Consider the following 20,349-nt stretch of genomic DNA (forward strand, 5'->3'; position numbering starts at 1 on the left):
TGCACTTTATAACACACACACACACACACACACACACACACACACATGCACAGACACACACACACACACACACACACACACACACACACCCCTAACAGTCTTGACATGAGCCTACCAACCCTCAGCAAATTTAAAATGTTACCATAAGAGGAACTTAACTAAATTTAATTCCATTTTAACAAACTCAACTCTAAAGATGTAAGCCAAATAGCTTACCTTTTGAATGCAATGTTATTGTCTTAATTCAAATAACCTCTTAAGTAGTGTCTTGTGGATGATTTGAGAATAAAGAAAACATTTTATGCATTGTTTTATATAAAATATTCGTATCCTTATTATCTCAGAGATAAATGTTTATAAAATATATTATAAAGAAAACAGAATATAGATGGTCTTTCCCTGAAGGGTTTTTGTTTGTGGTGATATCTGAAAAACCAAAATCTTAGTAATTCAACATTAAAGTTTTAATACACGTGATCTATAAAGATATAGAGACACACACAAATATATATACATACAATCTAAGAGATTGGAGTATACATTTTTAATGCAATTTTTTTTTCCATTTGGTAAAGAAGTACAATAGACTTTCTGCTTAGAGCCCACTGACATGCTAACAGGCATGTACATTATTGGTATTTGAAATATGACTGTAGCAAAAAATAAAAAAATAATAATTATCAGCATAATTTTTTAATATAGAAAAAATCTATTTTTAGTAATCTAATTTGTGAAAATAAAGTTAATACATCCATTCCAAAATATTTGTTGAGTATCTGCTACATATCAAGCACTGCTCTCAACACTAGAAATAGAGTTTTAAAGAAGACTGACTTGTAGAGGTGTGTTTACTGGGAATTTAATGAAGCTTAAGCTTTGGGGTTCTGCGAAGGGCCTCTGGAAGCATGTTTACAGTATCATATGCTTTCCTATTTGTCAGCGTTTTTACTTTGTTGTGATTTCTTTTATAAATGAAAACTCTCATTTTCACTTGAGTGTGTGTATTTGAAAATTATGTGTATATAATTAAAATAATAATTATAAATAAATAATTAAATATATATATATTTTTAATGTTTATTTATTTTTGAGAGACAGAGCACAAACAGGGGAGGTGCAGAGAGAGAGACACACACACAGAATCTGAAGCAGACCCCAGGCTCTGAGCTGTCAGCACAGAGCCAGATGCAGGGGTCAAACTCACAAACTGTGAGATCATGGCCTGAGCTGAAGTTGGATGCTTAACCGACTGAGCCACCCAGGTGCCCCCATAATTACATATATTCTTAAAGAGGACCCCAAAGTTATATTTTTCAGGCTTCAAAATACCTGAATCTACATCTGCTGACTTGGTCTCCCCAGAACTTATAGCTTAATGGGAGAAAAAGAAAAAAGATAATTCAATGATTAGTAGAAAATACACTGACTGTTAAGATAGGGAAGTATACAACACTATGCACTACACCATAGGTGCCTTAAACCTAGTCTAAGAGATCAAAGATGGCCTCCAGAAAGAAGTTAGGTTTAAGCTGAAATCTGAATGAAGAGAAGGCTAGCCAAACAAAGAAGAAAAAGAAGAGCCTTACAGAAAGAAAAACCATTTTAATGAAGACTTACAGTCAAATGGGAGTGTCATATCATAGCCCAGTCCCTGCACTGCTTAAGTTTAGAGCACAGGTAAACAAGAAGAGATAAATGGGACCGGAGAGGGAATCAGGGGCCAGATTATGTACAGCATTATAAAACAATATTAAAGAATCTAAAAACTGAGAACAAACTGAGGGTTGATGGGGGGTGGCAGGGAAGGGAGGGTGGGTGATGGGTATTGAGGAGGGCACCTTTTGGGATGAGCACTGGGTGTTGTATGGAAACCAATTTGACAATAAATTTCATATATTGAAGAAAAAAGAATCTAAACTTCATTCTGTAGGCTAAAGGAAACCATGAATGTAGAAAAAGATGGGTTGAATAAAATCATCTGGGCTAGAGGTTAGAAGCTATAATCAATAGTAAAAAGATCAGAACTCTCTGTAACACATAATAATGGTCTGTACAAGGGTGGTGATGTTGGGATGGAGAATGATGGAGAAAGTCAAGGGATAAAAAGAGGCAACACAGACACAACTTCATGATTGTTTACATATGAGAGTAAGAGAGGACTCAAGGATGACTCTTGTGGTTTTCACTGAACAGCCAGATTGGAGAGTAGTACTGTTTGTTTGGTTTGCAAACACTAAATGAGAAGCAAGATTGCCAGGTTGGGCCTGGTGGGGAAGGGGGAGGCCATGGGGTATGAATAATTCTATTTTGGACACTTTAAGTTTGAAATTACTATTAGATATCTGAGTAGAGATGTTCAATGAGGCACTTGGTAAACACGTCAGTATTTTAGGGGAAAAATTCATATCAGAAATGTAAATTTGAGAGTGGTCAGCATATATCTGGAATGTAAAGCTATAAGCTTTCATTAGACTGTTTAGGAGTTAACTGTAGAGAAAAAAAAATAGGTCCAAGGGTTGGTTGTGGACTATAGTAATATTTATAGTCAGGGAGATAGGCAAGTAGCAGAAAAACTAAGGAGAAATATAAATTTAATGTTCCAGAAGCCAAGTAAGGAAAGATTTTCAGAAAGAGTGATTTTATTTCAAATGCTGGATTTAGTAATGTGGAAGTCATTGGTGACTCCAACATGGGCAATTTCAGTGTAGTGGAGGGTGAGAAAGCCTAATTGGAGTGAGTGTGACCAACAGAGGATGATTAAAAGTAGAACTGGAGTCAGGAAGTATAGACCCTTTCTTTTCAAAATGAAGTTCTTGGAGAATAATAACGGTTATCACCTAGGAATTCGTTAAAAATGTAGCATTTCAAACCCCACACCAAATCTACTTGGACAGGCAGCATCTAAGATGGAACCCCCCAATGACTCTACTTCTTTCCTTGTGTTTACATCCTTGTAATCTCCTACCCTTGAAGAGAAGAAGGCAAAGTGATGCGATATTACTTGTGACGTTGGGTTACAAGAAGATTCTGGTTTTGTCTTGTTTATCCTCTCCCTAACCCTACCCTGTCTATCTGTCTTGGACTAAGCAGCTATGTTGAGCTGCCCTAAAAAGAGGCTCACATAGCAAAGGCATGATGTTCTCAGCCAACAGCAAGCAAAGAGATGAGGCCTGCCAACAGCCAAAGGAGAAAGCTTAGAAGCAGATTCTTCTTCAAGTCAAGCCTAGAGATGACTATATAGCCCGGGCCAACACACTGGTCACAACTATGGAAAGATCCTGAGCCACAGGTTCCCAGCAGGGCTGTGTGCAAATGTTTTATTGTTTTAAGCCATTACGTTTTGGGAGAATTTGTTAAAGCAGCAAGTATATACACCTTCTGAATTAGAAATTAAATTTCAACAAGAGTCCCAGACAGTTTGTACTTATTTGAGAAGTGATGGAACAGACAATTCTAGTGAGGTGTTTTGCAGTAGTTATTGGAGGGCATGTAATCCAGAAAACCTTACTTAAAAGGTATACTTGTAAAACTTATAGAATGCTTGCATGCCAGTAAGAACGATCCAGTAAACATAGGGGAAAAAAACCCTGATGATACAGGGGAGAGAGTGGACAACTGACTGATGTTACATGGATAAGGTTTTATTTACCATTTAGTATTTTTAATATCTAATCTAGAAAACACTATTTGAATTTATAAGGGGAAGTTTAGATGTTTAAAAGCTGAATTTGTACTATGCAAACTAGCAAAAATAACAAATATTATAGTATGACTATTAGAATAGGCAACTTAAATACTTAAACTATGTAATTTGTTTCTATTGTTCATTTAATCAATATAATCTTAAAATTAACTATAGCAAAAAGTAGAGGCTGTGATGCCCTTCATAGTGATCATTCATTTTACATAATTTAGTTATCCTGTTGTGAATTAATCAATTAATCAGTACTTACAACGTCTACCATGTGACGAGAACTCTGCTAGGTTCTTTGGGAGGCAAAACAAAACAAACCTTGGTCTCTATCTACTACACATCCATCTTTTCTAATTAAGTGAGAGAATAAAGACGAAAATAAGAGTGAGCTTGGCCTTGAAGATTTGCAGGTAGAGGGGGGATAGATGTTTTGGGTGGGTGAAACACATTAAAACATGTATGACATGCTGAAGGAATGGAGAGAAATCAGTTTACCTGATAGGTGATAGAATAAAGTAGAGGGAAAAGAGACTGAAGGGAAGGAGTTGGGAAACTTAATACCCCACACTGGAGGCTATTTGGATACAACACGGCAATGACTATGAAATAAAGTTTTAGCAAGTATCATTAAAGAAGTTAGGTAGCAGGGGGTTTTAAAAATGACCCTGGACCTGGGGGCACCTGAGTGGTTCAGTTGGTTAAGCGAATGACTTTGGCTCAGTTCATGATCTCACAGTTTGTGAGTTCAAGACCACGTCGGGCTCTGTGCTGACAGCTTGGAGCCTGGAGCCTGCTTCAGATTCTGTGTCTCCCTCTCTCTCTGCCCCTCCCCTTGGTCTCTCTCTCTCTCTCTCTCTCTCTCTCTCTCAAAACTAAAACAAACATTAAAAAAAAATGACCCCAGATCTCGAACCTAGGGACAAAGACTTCCTCATACATTTGGATTGATAGCAAGCACCTGCATAGGTATTTTGGGCACTTCTCAATTACTATTATCTAATTGTTAATAACAAATTGAGTGTGATACATACATATAAAGTTCATTATCAAAATCTAGATTATTCTATAAATTTTAAAAATGCATATATTGGTATTTTATCTTTTATCATTTCATTTTCTAAATTCATTAATGCATATTAATGAATGAATATAGTCTATTTTCCTTTGTATATATGTGGATCTACTTGGATATATATACACACAGTTGCTACTTGAACACAGGGGTGAGAGGTGCCAACTCCCATGCAGTTGAAAATCCAGGTATAACCTTGGACTCCCCAGGGACCTAAGGGCCACTATTAACTGAAAGCCTTACTGATAACATAAATAATCAATTAACACATATTTTATATGTTATATTATTATATACTGCATTCTTACAATAAAGTAAGCTAGAGAAAGGAAAATGTTATTAAGAAAATCATAAGGAAGTGAAAATATTTTTACAGTACTGTATTATATTTATCAAAAAAAATCTGCATAGAAGAAGACCTGTGCAGCTCTAACCTGTGTTGTTCAAGGGTCAATTGTACATGTATGAATGAATAACTATCATATTCTACACATCCCATATTGTATGTGTGAGTATAAATGCATGTGTATATATATATATATATATATATATATACACATGCATTTATACAAGCTAAATAATTGTATATATGTGTTATAAGCTGAGTTGTGCTCCCTCCTTCCAAATGTATATGTTGAAATCCTAAATGAGGTCACACAGGTGGGCTCTAATTCAACAGGACCGCTATCCTTATAAGAAGAAGAGACTAGGATGCAAACAACACAGAGGGACAATCATGTGAGGACAGAGGAGAAGATGGCCATCTATCTACAAGTCAAGGAAAGAAAACTCAGAAGGAAATCTACCCTGTTGACACCTTGATCTTGGACTTCTGGCCTCCATAAATAAATTTCTGTTGCTTAAGCCACTCAGTTTGTGCTCTTCTGTTATGGTAGCCTTAGCAAACTAATGTTTGCCATACACAGCCACACATCAATGTATTTGATGTTTAAGTAAATTGGAGAAAACAAAAGACTGGCAGCTGGAGTTAAAGAGACTGTGATAGCTAATATGTGTCTTTAATCATATACAGTTTCCAAGATATAATTATATAGTCATAAACAGGATATCAACTAATTTTCAAAAGTTTGTGTCTAAGGTACCACATTATCACAACCGTCTCCTTTCAGCATACAAACATACATAACTTGAAGCATGTCTACCTTATTACCAATTTTTCAGACCCAGATATCCAAAACTAGTTTGACTCAAATTTGTCCCAAGTTACTAAGTAAATACAAATACAATAGCTGTGAAGCTGGCCAATATAGCAATTTCACTCTTAATTAAATTCAAAATATATTGCATGCATATGCTGGTGTCCAAAGCAAACACAGAATCTATCAGACTTTAAAAATAAGGGCAAGGGTGGTTATTAATGGCAAAAGAGTAATTAAGACCTACTGGGGAAAAAAGATCCTTTATTGAAGTAAATACTGTCATCTATTTGTGCCATCCCTTATTTAACAGGTTTATTTTGTAAATACCTCATGAAGTACTTAGTAAAAATTAAATAATGGAAAATTCTGACTTTTAAAGTTCAACCATGTGTAAGTTATTCAAATTGACTTTCAACTAGTTAAAAGTAATATCTTTTACTCTTTCCTAGGTTTTAACCATTTGAACAGTTTTTCCCTAAGCCTTTCCAAAATTAATTGGCTTCTTATTTCAAAGCCAAGTATGGAAAATTCTAGCTCAAAACAATTTTTTTCAAAAAGTTGAAAAATATGTGAGGTATATTAGTCAATTGTTTTCAGAATACAACCTAGCTTATAGTGTCTATTGATATAAATGATATAGCTAATATTAAATAACCCAATAACCCCTTAGAAAGCATGTTAATTGCAATAGTGTTACAGTAATGAATATTTAGATCATAATAATCCCTACTGACATTAAGAAGGATTTACCTCTCTGATATATAATAAAGTAAGAAAAACAATATTTCCCAACAAGGTTATCTAGGCTCAGGAAGATTGTCAAAGCAAATATATTCTTACCCCGGGTCAAGGACCTACATCCTTTCATCCATGGATTAGTATAAATGTTCTGGAAAGTTTTATGGCATTATTTTCACTGAAACAAGGAGATGCATTCCTTTATTAGCCCTCCATGGTGTTTTGTTGGTTGGTTGGTTTGGTTTATTTTCTTGACAAATACCAGATTGCCTTCTCTAGGTGCTGGGAAATACAAAATTTAAATCCCATACCCATACACACACAATCCTAGCCCTAGACAAGTTTCTAATCAAGTGAGAGGGATAAACATATAAGCCAATTGGAAGATACAATGAGCAAATCAGAAGGTAGTGTAGAAGGTACTCTGAAAACCTCAAGAAAAGAAGAACTTAACTTGGAAACAGTGTCAAGAAAGGTTATTTGCTAAAATGTCTATTAAAAATAGCTAGGTTCAGGAGCTCCCTGGTGGCTCTGTCGTTTAAGCATCTGACTCTTGATTTCAGCTCAGGTCATGATCTCATAGTGGTGGGATTGAGCCCCATATCCGGTTCCATGCCAACAGCACAGAGCCTGCTTGAGATTCTCTCTCACCTTTTCTCTCTGCCCCTCCCCTGCTCATGCTGTCTCTGTTTCTCTCAAAAATAAATAAACTTTAAAAAATGTTTAAAAATAGCTAGTTTCACTAAAGCATTGCCTTTCAGGACCATTTTATCACCTACTTTCCATGTCTTCTACTTGCTAGAGTCCCACAGTAAGCTTCCACCATTTAGTATAACCAAAATTGCTCTAATTCACCATTTTCTCAGATAGTACTTAAAACATTCTGCTTTTACCACTCTAACTTCCAGATGGACAGAGCTCTGTAGGAATCTAAGGAAAGAATGACATTAAAAAGGACACTATGGACAGAACTTTTGAAGAAAATTGCTTTCTTTCATCTTAGGGAACCATAGATTAATCAGTGGGTTCCTCTGGCTTGGAAGGAGCCTCCTGCCACTGATCAGGCAGTGCGAACAATAACCACCATCTTTTACTGACCCCTACTTTCGAGAATATTTAAATACTCTCAGTGTGTCTGATGCGGTAAGGGAAGGGTAAGCTATGCAGCTAAAAAGGAGGTGGAACACATATCTTATAGAATCTTGTGTTTTACTTCAAAGGCAATGTTAAGTCACTGAAAGATTTTAAGCAGGAGACTGACATAGTCTGATTTGTGTTTTAGATCAATTTTGTGGCAAGGGATAGAATCGATTGAAAGAGGGAGAGACTGGAGACAGACTTGTTAAATACCACTGCAATAAATCAAGCGGGAAATGATAGTGGCCTAAACTAAGCATAAGGGAAGGAGATCTGAGAGACAGATTTGATGACCAATTTGATGGGAGAAAAGAGAGACAGGAGCAAAAAAAAAGAAAAAAAAGTTATAGTTTGGGCTTTTATTTTAGTAAATTATTTAAAGAATGAATCATTCTTACCCAAGTAGTTATTCAATTGCTCCAACATCCTGTTTCAATAATTCATTTTTTCCTACTAACTTGGAATGTGAGCAACTAGTATTTGTTGAATTTTAGCACTGTTAAAATACTATATATATATATATATATATATATACACATATATACATCCACATACATATTTACGTGTGTGTATAAAATCTCACTTAATCTTCACAACAATTCAGTAGGGTAGATATAATTATTCTTATTCTACAAAAAAAAAGTCCAGGACTATACTATACTTACTATACTATAAGTATACTAATAGTATACTATAAGTATATAGTATAGTACTTATATATAGTATACTTATATAGTATACTATAAGTATATAGTATACTTATAGTGTACTATATACTTATAAGTATACTTATAGTATACTTACTATACTATAGTAAGTACTATAAACATTAGTACTTGAGTAAAAACAAAACAAAAAACAAAAAAACAAAACAAACAACAAAAAAACAAACCCCAAATGTATTATTTTAGAAAACATAGACTATTTTTAGAAAAAAAGTATTATTTTAGAAGACATCATAGACTATTTTTAGAACACTATGCAAACACAGACTTCAGTTTTCAAATAGATACATTCATTTAGAGCTTATCCAACTAATATGTATCAAATACTATGTGGAGGGCACAAAGAAATAAAAGGTATAGTTCTTGCCTTGATGACACTTTCAGTTTCACAAATAAGACATACAGATATCAAGAGTGAAATAAATCAAAGCCATAAGATGAAAATCAAATGAATAAGAAAGAGAAAAATTACCAGAGAAAAGAAGAATTTATTCAAACTCAAATCATTTGAGAAAGAATCGGAGAAAGGGCTGAGCTTGGGTTAGATCCTCAGTAAAAATATAAGACTAGGGGTGCCTGGGTGGCTCATTTGGTTAAGCATCCGACTCCAGTTCAGGTCATGATCCTGCAGTGAATGAGTTCGAGTCCCTCATGGGGCTCTGTGCTAGCAGCTCAGAGCCTGGAGCCTGCTTTGGATTCTGTCTCCCTCTCTCTCCGCCCCTCCCCAGCTCATGCTCTGTTCTTTTTGTCTCTCAAAAAAAAAAGAATAAATGTTAAAAAAAATTAAAAAATATATGAGACTAGACAAGATGAAAGAGGTCCAAGAGCCGCAATGCCTGGTGCACAATAGATGATAAATATCTGCTGAATCAATAAATGGATAAGCCTAAAAGTAAGGATGGGAGGAACCTCCAATGGTTTTTCATTTCCTGGAGCATACACAGTGTATAAATATTCCCCTGAGTTGTCTCTTCTTAGGTCCTCACACTACTCGTCATTTCTTGCCTTATAATTTACTTTTATCACTGAACTGTTATAGGTCCATGTACACCCCATTCCATCTCTCGCTTTCCAGCCTTCGTCCAGGCTGTTTTCTTCTGTTTAGAATGTTATTTCTGTGTTCCTTCACCTGGACAACTTCTTCAAATGCTTTTTTGCCTGCCCCACTTCATCCTTTGGAATTTGACTTATGGGTCCCCACTCCAAGTAGCCTTTCCTGACACCTTCCACCTCTCTTAAGTATGAATTCATTCCTTTTCCCCTGACCTCCATCAAAAATTCTAGGCATATGTCTATCATATTACATCTGTTTATGTCCCATTCTCCCCAACTACACTATGAGCAACCTACAGGCAGAGATTCAGTCTTACTCATCTTTAAATCCCTAGTTCTTAGCATAGGAACTGTTAAAGTGCATGGTTCTGTTAAATACATAGCACAGGCTGTTAAAATGTTTACTGACTGAATAAATGAAGAAACAATTCATTTAATTAAGAAATTAACAAATATCAACACAGGAGACCACTCTTCCCATATCAAAAGCTTACAGTTTAGTAGAAGTAACAGATTGTAAGCAAATAATTATACAAATAAGGAACAAATTAGTATTTGGACAGGGTTTAATTCAAATAATAATGATGTGTTAGCTCAGCAACCAATGATACAAAAGTAGAATAGGAAATCAAGAGGAAAGAGAAGCCTAGAGCTTGGGGATATAAGGAAATATGGACCCAGAAGAGGTAAAGAATGTTCTGTAAAATATTTTCATTTATCAAATTATTCTTTTATAATATTCCATAATCTGTCTATTTTATAAATTTTAATTTTAAAGCAAGTCATATCTCATTGAGTATTTGAAATAAATAATATGAAATTCCTAAATCTTAACATAATTTCTGTTCATTAAAAGGAACCCACTATTATGATGGCATTAAAGTACCTGAGTATGGTCAAAGTGTTTACCAAAAAAGATGTTATATATAAACAAATGACAAAACAAAATCTTTCATTGTGATTGTTCAAATCAATTTAGACTTTCATAAATCCAAGTGAGTTAAACTTTGATTTTTTATAGTACTATGCTCAGCTATGTCTCCTCCCTCGCTCCCTTTTAGGTGGTTAAATTTATAACAATTCCACTAAATCGTCTTGTGGAATCCAAGTCAAGAAGTTCAGAACAACTGATATGGTATACGTGAGTTAAGGTAAAGGGGTTTTATCAATTTGTTAGAACAGGACTTTGATACTTGAAACTTGTTTGTGAGAAATGCTAATATTTTATAGGAGAGTCTCATAAAATAATAGAAATATTTCATGTGAATTTTGAGAAAATAAGATTAATAATTATCCTTTGTTTGACTAAACATCTATTTTCAAAAGATATTTTGAGATAATTGTTCTCAATTGCTCTGTCTCAGGTGTTTTCAGTAAAAAGTTTTTAAAAATAAAAAAAAAATATTTTTATGTCTTTTTAATGTAGCATAGCAAATGAAAACTTTATCCTATTTAATAGTTACTCAGTTGGCTAGTTTAGTAAGAGGTTATAATTTTTTTAAGAAATGCCTCTCAAAATGGGAAGACATTTCTGATTATAAGAGATAGGGCATTCTTTCTTTACCTCTTAGCCCATAAATTAAATGAATTCTAGTCCTAATGAAAATTCCTGGGTTAATTATCTAAGAAATCTGAGTATCCCTGAAAAGGTGACAATGAATCAAAGAAATCTCCTTTTCCTCCTGCATTCCAGTATTGCTACGAAGGCATCATTTAAGCTATTGCACAATAATTCATTTTAAGCTGCTCAAAGAGAATCATTAATTAAGGAACAGCTTCTATATCCAAACGTACATTAGATTACTATGTCTATATTTTGCTTCTGTGTCTTATGAGGAAATAAATGGCACAGAAAAAAGCACCCCAAATGATTCAGGTACTTAAAAGCAGTGATTTGGCAGAGGGGCATTGGTATAAGCCACTTATGATAAAAGCAAATGATAGTTTTTATTTTCCACTTTTAATACTAAGGTTTAGCAAGCATTTCATTTCTTTGACACCTTTTATAACCTTTCCAGTTTTCTGTCTATCACGGTTTTTTGATAGATATTCCTCCTCCTAGTGTGTCGCTGGAATCTGGAAACTGCAGGTTGAAAACAGGAAGTTTCCTAGCCCCTGTAACAATAAGCCTGTGAGCTGTATGTTTGGGATGACTTCTGGTCTAGAGTTTCCTACTAGAATGATACATTTAGAACTCTGAAAATTAAGAACCGTTATGGCATTTCCCCTCCCCCTAAAAAAAAAAAGAAAACCAAATAATGCAAAAGTCTTGGTTAGAAGTATAGTGACCTAGAATAAACTCCTGAAATTCTTTTCATTATGTCACATTCTAAATGTTCAAAACAGACTTCTACATTTAATAAATAATAATTATATGTTATATTTATATTATAATTTAAATTCCTCAGAAATGCACAATTTTTACAATCCCCTTATGAAGTGAGTAGGGCAGACATTATTGTAGCTCACTTAAAGATTAAAAATCTAGGGCACAAAGAGGAAATGACTAGCCAAAGGGCACAGAATAATATGAAATGGGATTTTGATTACCAAGGTCTTTTGATATCTTGTTTAATTTTTTTTCAAAAAATTTTTAAAAATATTTATTTATTATTGAGAGACAGAGAGACACAGAGCATGAGCAGGGGAGGGGTAGAGAGAGGGGAAGACACAGAATGTGAAGTAGGCTCCTGGCTCTGAGCTGTCAGCACAGAGCCTGATGAGGGACTCGAACTCACGGTGAGATCATGAACTGAGCCGAAGTCAGTTGCCTAACCAGCTGAGCCACCCAGGCGCCCCTTTAATTTTTTTTTTTCTAACAGAATTGACTAAATCCAGACAATTAATAGTTTCAGATTACAAGTCTCATTGATGCTTATTTATAGCTTGACTCAGATGAGTCAATTTTCAAAGTTTTAGACCTTCCATTAACCAACTCAGAGAGCATTAGAATTTAGAGGCAATCTCTCAGGTGAAAACTATTCAGAAAGGAACAAATGAATGAAAGTAAAATGCCATATACTGGGACTAGAAGAGTTCATTTGGGGCAAATATGTGCACACAAAAATGTTTACTGTAGAATTATTTAACTGTAAATATTGTAGACAAAATTAAATGTTCATTAGTGGGAAATGCAAATAGAATATGGTAATCCAGCTTAATGAAATATTATGCAGGAGAAGTTAGATCTAAAAGTATGGAAGAGGATGGGGCACCTGGGTGGTTCGGTCAGTTAAGAGTCTGGCTTCAGCTCAGGTCATGATCTTGCAGTCCGTGAGTTTGAGCCCCGCATTGGGCTATGTGCTGACAGCTCAGATCATGGAGCCTGATTTGGATTCTGTCTCCTTCTCTCTCTGCCCCTCCCCTGCTCACGCTCTGTCTCTCTCACTCTCAAAAATGAATAAATATCTTAAAAAATTTAAAAAAATAAAAGTACAGAAGAGGAAAGATAGTCATGATTTTTTTTTAATTTATAAGTAGAATATAGTCCATAGAACATTACCCTCATATACATTATATATTATTTAGTACAAATCATATATATATATGATTTGTACTAAATAATATATAATAACATAGATGTTATATATATATATATATATATATATATATATAACATCTATGTATCATTACATACACATTACAACCTACAGATATGTTCACATTTTACATATCACATATATGTATCTATATATAAATAAATGTATATACTTATTTATATATAAACACATACATATTTCTATCTATAGTTCTGGTAAATAAGTACCAAATTGTTAACAGTGATTACATATAGGGAGTGGGATTATAGGGGCATATGAGTGTAGACAGACAACTTTCGGTTTCTGTTTTCTATGCTTCTACGTCATTTGAGATTTGTGCAGTCAGCAGGTGCTATCTTTAATATATTAGGAAAAAATGCGAAGGGTTGTTATGAGATGACTGTATTAAGTAGGTGTAAGAAAATATTCTTTGAATATAGAGCCAAAATAAATTTTTAGGGAAATAGTATTATTTAAAAAGTCGCTGTAGTTCTTCTGCCCTTTCCACTGGCTGGAATGGGGATATGGTGGCTGGGGAAGATATCTAAGACAGAAACTATAGTTTGTGGAAGGTGGTATAATAAGAGCACAAGCCTAGGATTTGCTCTTATGGAACTACCACAGGAGCAATGTTTGGACTATTATGTAAGTGAAAAAAAATATTCTTTCACCATGTTTCAACTAATATTATTTTGGCCTTTAAAGTAGATAAACCTAAAACAGTATATGATTCCACATGATATTATAAGAGCATGACTTGTTCCGTCCCTATAGAAGATATGTATCTATTGTAGAGTTGTAAGCAAATACTATCTTCACCTGTTTTACTAAATACTTTTTCTGTTTCCATATTTTCCTATCAACCTCATGACTACAGTTTGTCTTCTAATGGAATTTTCTACAGTGAAAGAATATGCACACCGGAGAACAGAGGTGTTTGGTATCACTGACAGTTCTATTCAAATAAATATTTTATTCAAATAAATTTATTCAAATAAAATATTGCCCTTCTGGGTTTACATTTCAGTCTGATGATCTTCATGTGAGGCTGCTACAAAGATGAGATTCCATGTTTGCTGTGGCCAGAAAGATATAAATTTAGAATTCTGAGGGTTAGGCTGCACTATGGCAATGTCATATATGGTAATACCACATTGTGAGGCCTCTTGGCTGAGAGCACAGAGTGTCATCAGCCAAGCACTCTTTCTTTCCATTTGACAAATCTACATTATCAAGAATTATGTCAAAAAAGGAAAAACTGACCCAAATGGGTTTATATTTAAATTGAATGGCATGCTTATGTTCTTAAGTGTTAAAAAGCAAACAAGATGGATTAAAAGATTAAGTATATATTTTTGGTCTAGTAAAATCTGAGGAATTTTTTGAAAAAGGGGCTTTTGCTTTTTGTGTTTGCTCATGTGTGTATTTTGGTAGTAGTGTGTGTGTGTGTTGGGAGGACGGGATTCAACAGTAGTTACTAACATAGCTTAGTTATCAGCTCACAGAGTTATGATGCTTAAAATTAATTATGTGTCTATGTTTTATAAACAATAAGGCACAATATAAGCTATTGTTTTTATACCAAGTTATGACACTTTGTCACAACATACATCTCCCTTCTCTCAGTGATGAATCTTGTAAAAATACTATAAACTCCCTTTTAGGAAAAAAAAAAAAAAACCACCACATTTTATTGACCTAAAAACATCCTTCCCATGAGAATTGGAGGGTAGCTTCCACCATAATTGTGGAATGTTATATACATTTTTGCACTCAATTCTCTTTACTTTTTAATCATCTCACCTTTTAAGCCACCAGTCTAACTTATTTCAGATGGCAATTTAAATGATTGGCTGTGTAGGTACCACAGCAATTCTTTAAATAAATATATCTAGATCTAGATCTAGATATATATTTACTAATATTACTAATTTTATATACTAATATAATATATATTACAAATATAATAAATACAATATAAATTATATATATATATATATATATATATATATATACATATATAGACTAAATTCTACAATGAAGTTGTGTTCACCCAAAGTCATTGGTTTATAAGGTGTTTCGGGGGGGTGGGTAGAGAAGAGCTGGTCACAATAATTTTAAAACACACAAACACAGAAGCCTGAATATATGATTACATCCTCTTCTCTCTGCTAATGTACAAAGAACCTACAGTATGTGATCCTGACAACACATGTTTCCTATTTTGTCAATTTGATAAAAGCGTACCATGTCAATGGTTTTTAGCTTGTGATTCGGTGATTGTTTCAGCACTGATTGTCAACGATCTGTATGTCAGCTGACACAGTTAAATCAGAAATTAGCATGCAGTCTCCTAAAATGCCAGACACATGGACCCTTTACACGAGAGAGATATAATGGAACCCACATGATATCCCCATTAAACAATGAAACATGTGACATTAACCAAAAACAGGAACACATCAGCAAATATGCCTGAGGAAGTTTATGGTATTTAACTCCTAAACATTAATTTTATTGTGGTGTATGAGGAACTAATTAACTGAGAGTTTCCTTTTTTATTAGAAGCGGAAATACTGTTCAGAAAACTGATGAAGAATAAATACAGCATATTTTAAGTTTATTAAGCTTGGCTCATCGACTTCTATTTATTTAAGCTAATCTCATAAGGCAATTAAATATTTCAATCAGTAACGTTATATGGCTATTTTATTTAGCACATTTCTGAAAAATTAATCAATGTGGAAAGTATGTGAATATATTTCTAGTTTTATACAGCCAAAACAATGATTAAATACATTTTCAAAAAAAAAAAACAAAAACCCAAAATCACCTGATCTTTTCCAACATGAGCTTTGATAAATACACAAGTGGAAAATGACAACAGAAAAAGTTAAAACTTGGTGATTATGATGTAAATAGTTAAGGCTGTATCTACATGAGACAAATGGTTTCCATCAGCACTGTAATACTTTTCTCTAAACAATTCAATTTTCCTAGTCAGAGGAAGCCCCATTCAGGTGTGGTTGAACAAATTTGATCCTGGATAGGATACAAAATGCAATTAATTGCCAGGTGTGGTTTTAGAATACATTCTTTTAAACCAGATCTGTGTTTTCCTGGCACAATGCTACCTAGGTACTAGTTCATATGCAATCCCATTTAATCTTTGAAACAATTAAGTAAAATGAGTGTTATCAGTCCATATATAGATGAGGAAAAGAAAGCTCAGTAACTTGCACAGGACAATCACGGTAGCAGAACAAGGCAAAACTTAATTCAAGCCCACGTTCTCTCATTCCAAGTACCTTTCAGCTTGTAGTTGTGTATTTCACACTGGGTTAATTAAATCAAAATGAAACAAAAACACAGTTAACTATTTGAAGTCACATAGACACAGGAATCAACTGGTATAGACAAATGAATCAACTGCTTTATGTATACAATATTGTCCATAACCCATAAGTACAAGATAAATTTTGTTATAATATTCCATTCTATGATTGTAATATGATAAGTCGACACCAATAACTTTCTAGTAAGATAGGTCATACTAAGTTTTTAAATGTACATGTACTAGACTAGGCCAAAAGTTCCTATAATTTCTTGGATTCAGGCACCATCCACAGCTCAATAATTTTTTCATGGCACCTGCAGGACAAAAGAAATACCCGACTCTTCCATTTTGTTAAGTAGTAAAGGTCTAAACAGCTAAGGTAGTTTATGTAGTGTCTGACAGATGTCTCTGTATTTTCCTTGAAATTTTAAAATATGTTGTATGCCCCTGTGAATTAGTAAAGGCACCTTGGTACCTTAGCACACAGTTTGGGAACTTCAGCACTAGGCACATGCCCATCTATGGGGAAAGACTATCTGCAGCTATGTGATACATTCAATTTGACACTTTGGGCTAAACTCTTGAGCCAACTCTTTTACCACTGTTTGTTTTATACTGTATATAGAAAATGGGTTATTTTATTGGATTGCCTTCCTGCAGATTTTTTTATTTCCGCATAAAATGTGTTCCTGTCACAAATTTCTAAGGCAGCTGTTAGAATTATATGACTAGAAATTTTACACCCAAACAAAAAGAAGAGGAGCAGACCACTGTAGTTATTAGTGAAAAGAGAAACACCTATTCCTCTCATTCCTGCCTACAAACTATGTGTTCCGAGGGAAGGCCATTTAACTTTGAGGGTGGGGTGTGAGGAAGCTGTGTGTCCTGGAAAGAGAACTGGAAGTTGGAATCAGTGAAATTGGTATTAGCCAAACTTAGGACTTTCAACCACCTTATGTCAAAAGTTTCTCTCAAGTTTAAAATGCTAAAACCAATATACACATTCAAAATTATTGTGAAATTTGTTAGATTTTTTGCCATATGAGTGAACACAAAAGTGGGGTCTTCTTGCGACATGAAGTATTCTCTAGGTGTCAAATGTGTGTACATTGTATTTCACAAAAGTCTAGATGAAACAACTTTTGTGGTTCACAGGTTGAACCCTTTGGTTAAGAGGTTAGGATTTCATTTAGACTTTTCAGCAGAGGGAAGTGTACTGGGTCCTTGGACTCCTCAACCATCCAAAGTGTACTTGAACCAATTCATTTTTACACCATTTATTTTATTATTCAGTATTGGAAACTTAGTTTTAAAATTTATTCCAAGAACTTTAATGAGAGTTTACTGATTAAAATGAGCAGGTGCCCACAAACATAATTTAAAATTGGGATTTTTAATTATGCACTATAAAAATTGGGGTGTGTCTACATATAGCAACTTAGTTGACAGTTTTCATAGAACTGACAAGTTAAAAATACAGATTATTTCATTAATTTTTCCCCTGTGTGGAATGGTCTATGAATTGAGGTGATTGATCAAACCAGTGTTTTTATGTAATTATTTTCAAGTTATTATATGTATTAAAAATATTAAACTTAATAATACACCATTATCTCTACCACCTTAGAAGTTTGGAAGTATTTTTAGATATTAAGAAATAAGTAGGGGGCCGCCCGGGTGGCTCAGTCAGTTAAGCATTTGATTTTTGAGTTCAGCTCAGGCCATAATCTCACAGTTCGTGAGTTTGAGCCCCTCGTCAGGCTCTGTGCAGTGAAGAGCCTGCTTGTAATTCTCTTTCTCTCTCTCTCTGCTCCTCCCCCAGCCACTCATTTTTCTCTCTCAAAATAAATAAATAAACATTGAAAAAATAAGTAAGAAAAGTAATAACTAGATATGGATCCATGAAGAAGTGCAGTTTCATACTTGATTTCATTAATAGCAAATGCCAAAACAGAACCTGAGATTCTGATAATACATCAATATCTGTAAACTGATCTACATATTCACGGATACGAGTGGACTACAACATTCTTTAAAACTTCTTTACTATGTAGCCAGTTTGCTCTGAAGTCTTTGGTTGTACTGCTATTAAATTATCCTTCTATTATTTACTGACATTCATTTTAACAGTTAAGGGAGAATCCAGCAGTAGGTCTCCATTCTATGCCATACTTCCATTATTATATTTTTCAAAGAGAAAATATCTTTATGTCCAACAGAAAGCTTCTTTTTTTTGAAAACAGCAGATGCCCACTCAATTGTGATGCTTAGGTTCCCCAACTTAATGTTCTTATCTTTTCCCTCCTGAGAACATTTGAACTTTCTCGTATAGTTCCAGAGATTTTTATTTTATTTATTTGATCAAGATACATAGTCTAAATGGAAAAATTTATCATCAATGCTTTCTATGAATGGACTGATGAAAAGCATTTGAATTTCTGATACCACCAAATATGTCTTTGATATTCACTTGAAACACAAATCGAGATGAGTTGGTCAGTCTTCTTCATTGAGAATTAGGTAATCGTACTCAAATTAAAACAACTGACGTATTGTTGACAATTCTGGGGAGAAAATAAGGAGACCCACTGAAGAGAGATGGCAAGATTTATGTCCTTTCCTATCTCTATTCTTTCCTGCAATGTGATTAGTGAGGAAATAGCCTGGACTACTTAGTGCTTCCACCCAAACTGAGTCAAAGTGCCAGAGTGTCAACAAGGGTGGTCCTTTCTTGTGCCACTGGCTTCTGAGTTTCAGGGTTTGGCATGATACTAGGTTCAGGCTTGCCAGCGGCTGTAAAGGCTATATTCTACTTAATTTCCAAGGTTACAAAAGAAATGGTATTATTTGTAATTTTAAGCACCAAAGGCATAAATATCAAATGGATAATACATGAACGATTTTAGAAAGGGAGAAGTTTCTCCACGCCACATCACATTAACACTGAACAAATTTAGCATGCCAATTCTGGCAAATGGGAGTGAGGCAGAGGTGTCCTTGACCTTTTCCAGGCCCAAAGTTACTCTATTGTTCATACCCAACATGGTTTTCTCTTCAGTACAATATTTGCTGATGGGACTTATTTCTACAGTTACTTAAAAAATGCCTTTCTGGAAAACAGAACTCGTCTATACATACATATTGCAGGTGCAATCTCAGGCAACTGATGATTTTCAAAAGTGTCTTATGTTTTTTCTTTTTAATAACCAAGATTACCAAAAAACACATTGGCAATGTGCGTTTAAGGTGAATAGCAATTCCTTAGGAAAATGGAAACAAAACAAAACAAAATTTTATGATTAAAAACTCAGAATTTAGGGGCGCCTGGGTGGCTCAGTCGGTTGGGCATCCGACTTCAGCTCGGGTCACGATCTCGCAGTCTGTGAGTTCGAGCCCCGCGTCGGGCTCCAGCTGATGGCTCAGAGCCTGGAGCCTGTTTCAGATTCTGTGTCTCCCTCTCTCTCTGCCCCTCCCCTGTTCATGATCTGTCTCTCTCTGTCCCAAAAATAAAATAAACGTCAAAAAAAAAAAAAAAACCCTCAGAATTTAGTGTAGCAACAGGGTTTAAAATCCTATATTTAGAATTTAAATTATTCTTACAACTTAAATATTTAGAATATAAATATAGTCCTTAATCATAAAAAAATGTTGGTGTTTCTGAATGAATCAATCTATGAAGATAGAATAATGTGGAAAATAATATTAAAGGAATAAACTCAGGACCCAGAGTGAGAACACCATCTTAAAACACATGAAACCAAAGTCAAGAGAAAGACGTGAAAGAGTAGTTTCAAAACTGCAAAGGGAAAAATATCATACAAGTGTGAATTTTTATAGTCCTGAGTTTAGTTCACTTTTACCTAGACTCTGTAGCTGCAATCTACTCTTCTCAAA

At 34.4% G+C, this 20,349-nt stretch overlaps 1 protein-coding gene across 22 annotated transcripts in view; it reads right to left on the reverse strand.

The window, feature by feature from the left end:
* The window catches only part of SOX5 (SRY-box transcription factor 5), a 1,003,938-nt gene that overhangs the window by 104,048 nt on the left and 879,541 nt on the right, over window positions 1-20,349 (reverse strand). The window lies entirely within an intron of this gene.

This window comes from Panthera leo, chromosome B4 (assembly GCF_018350215.1).
Source record: "Panthera leo isolate Ple1 chromosome B4, P.leo_Ple1_pat1.1, whole genome shotgun sequence".
NCBI classification, from domain to species: Eukaryota; Metazoa; Chordata; class Mammalia; order Carnivora; family Felidae; genus Panthera; species Panthera leo.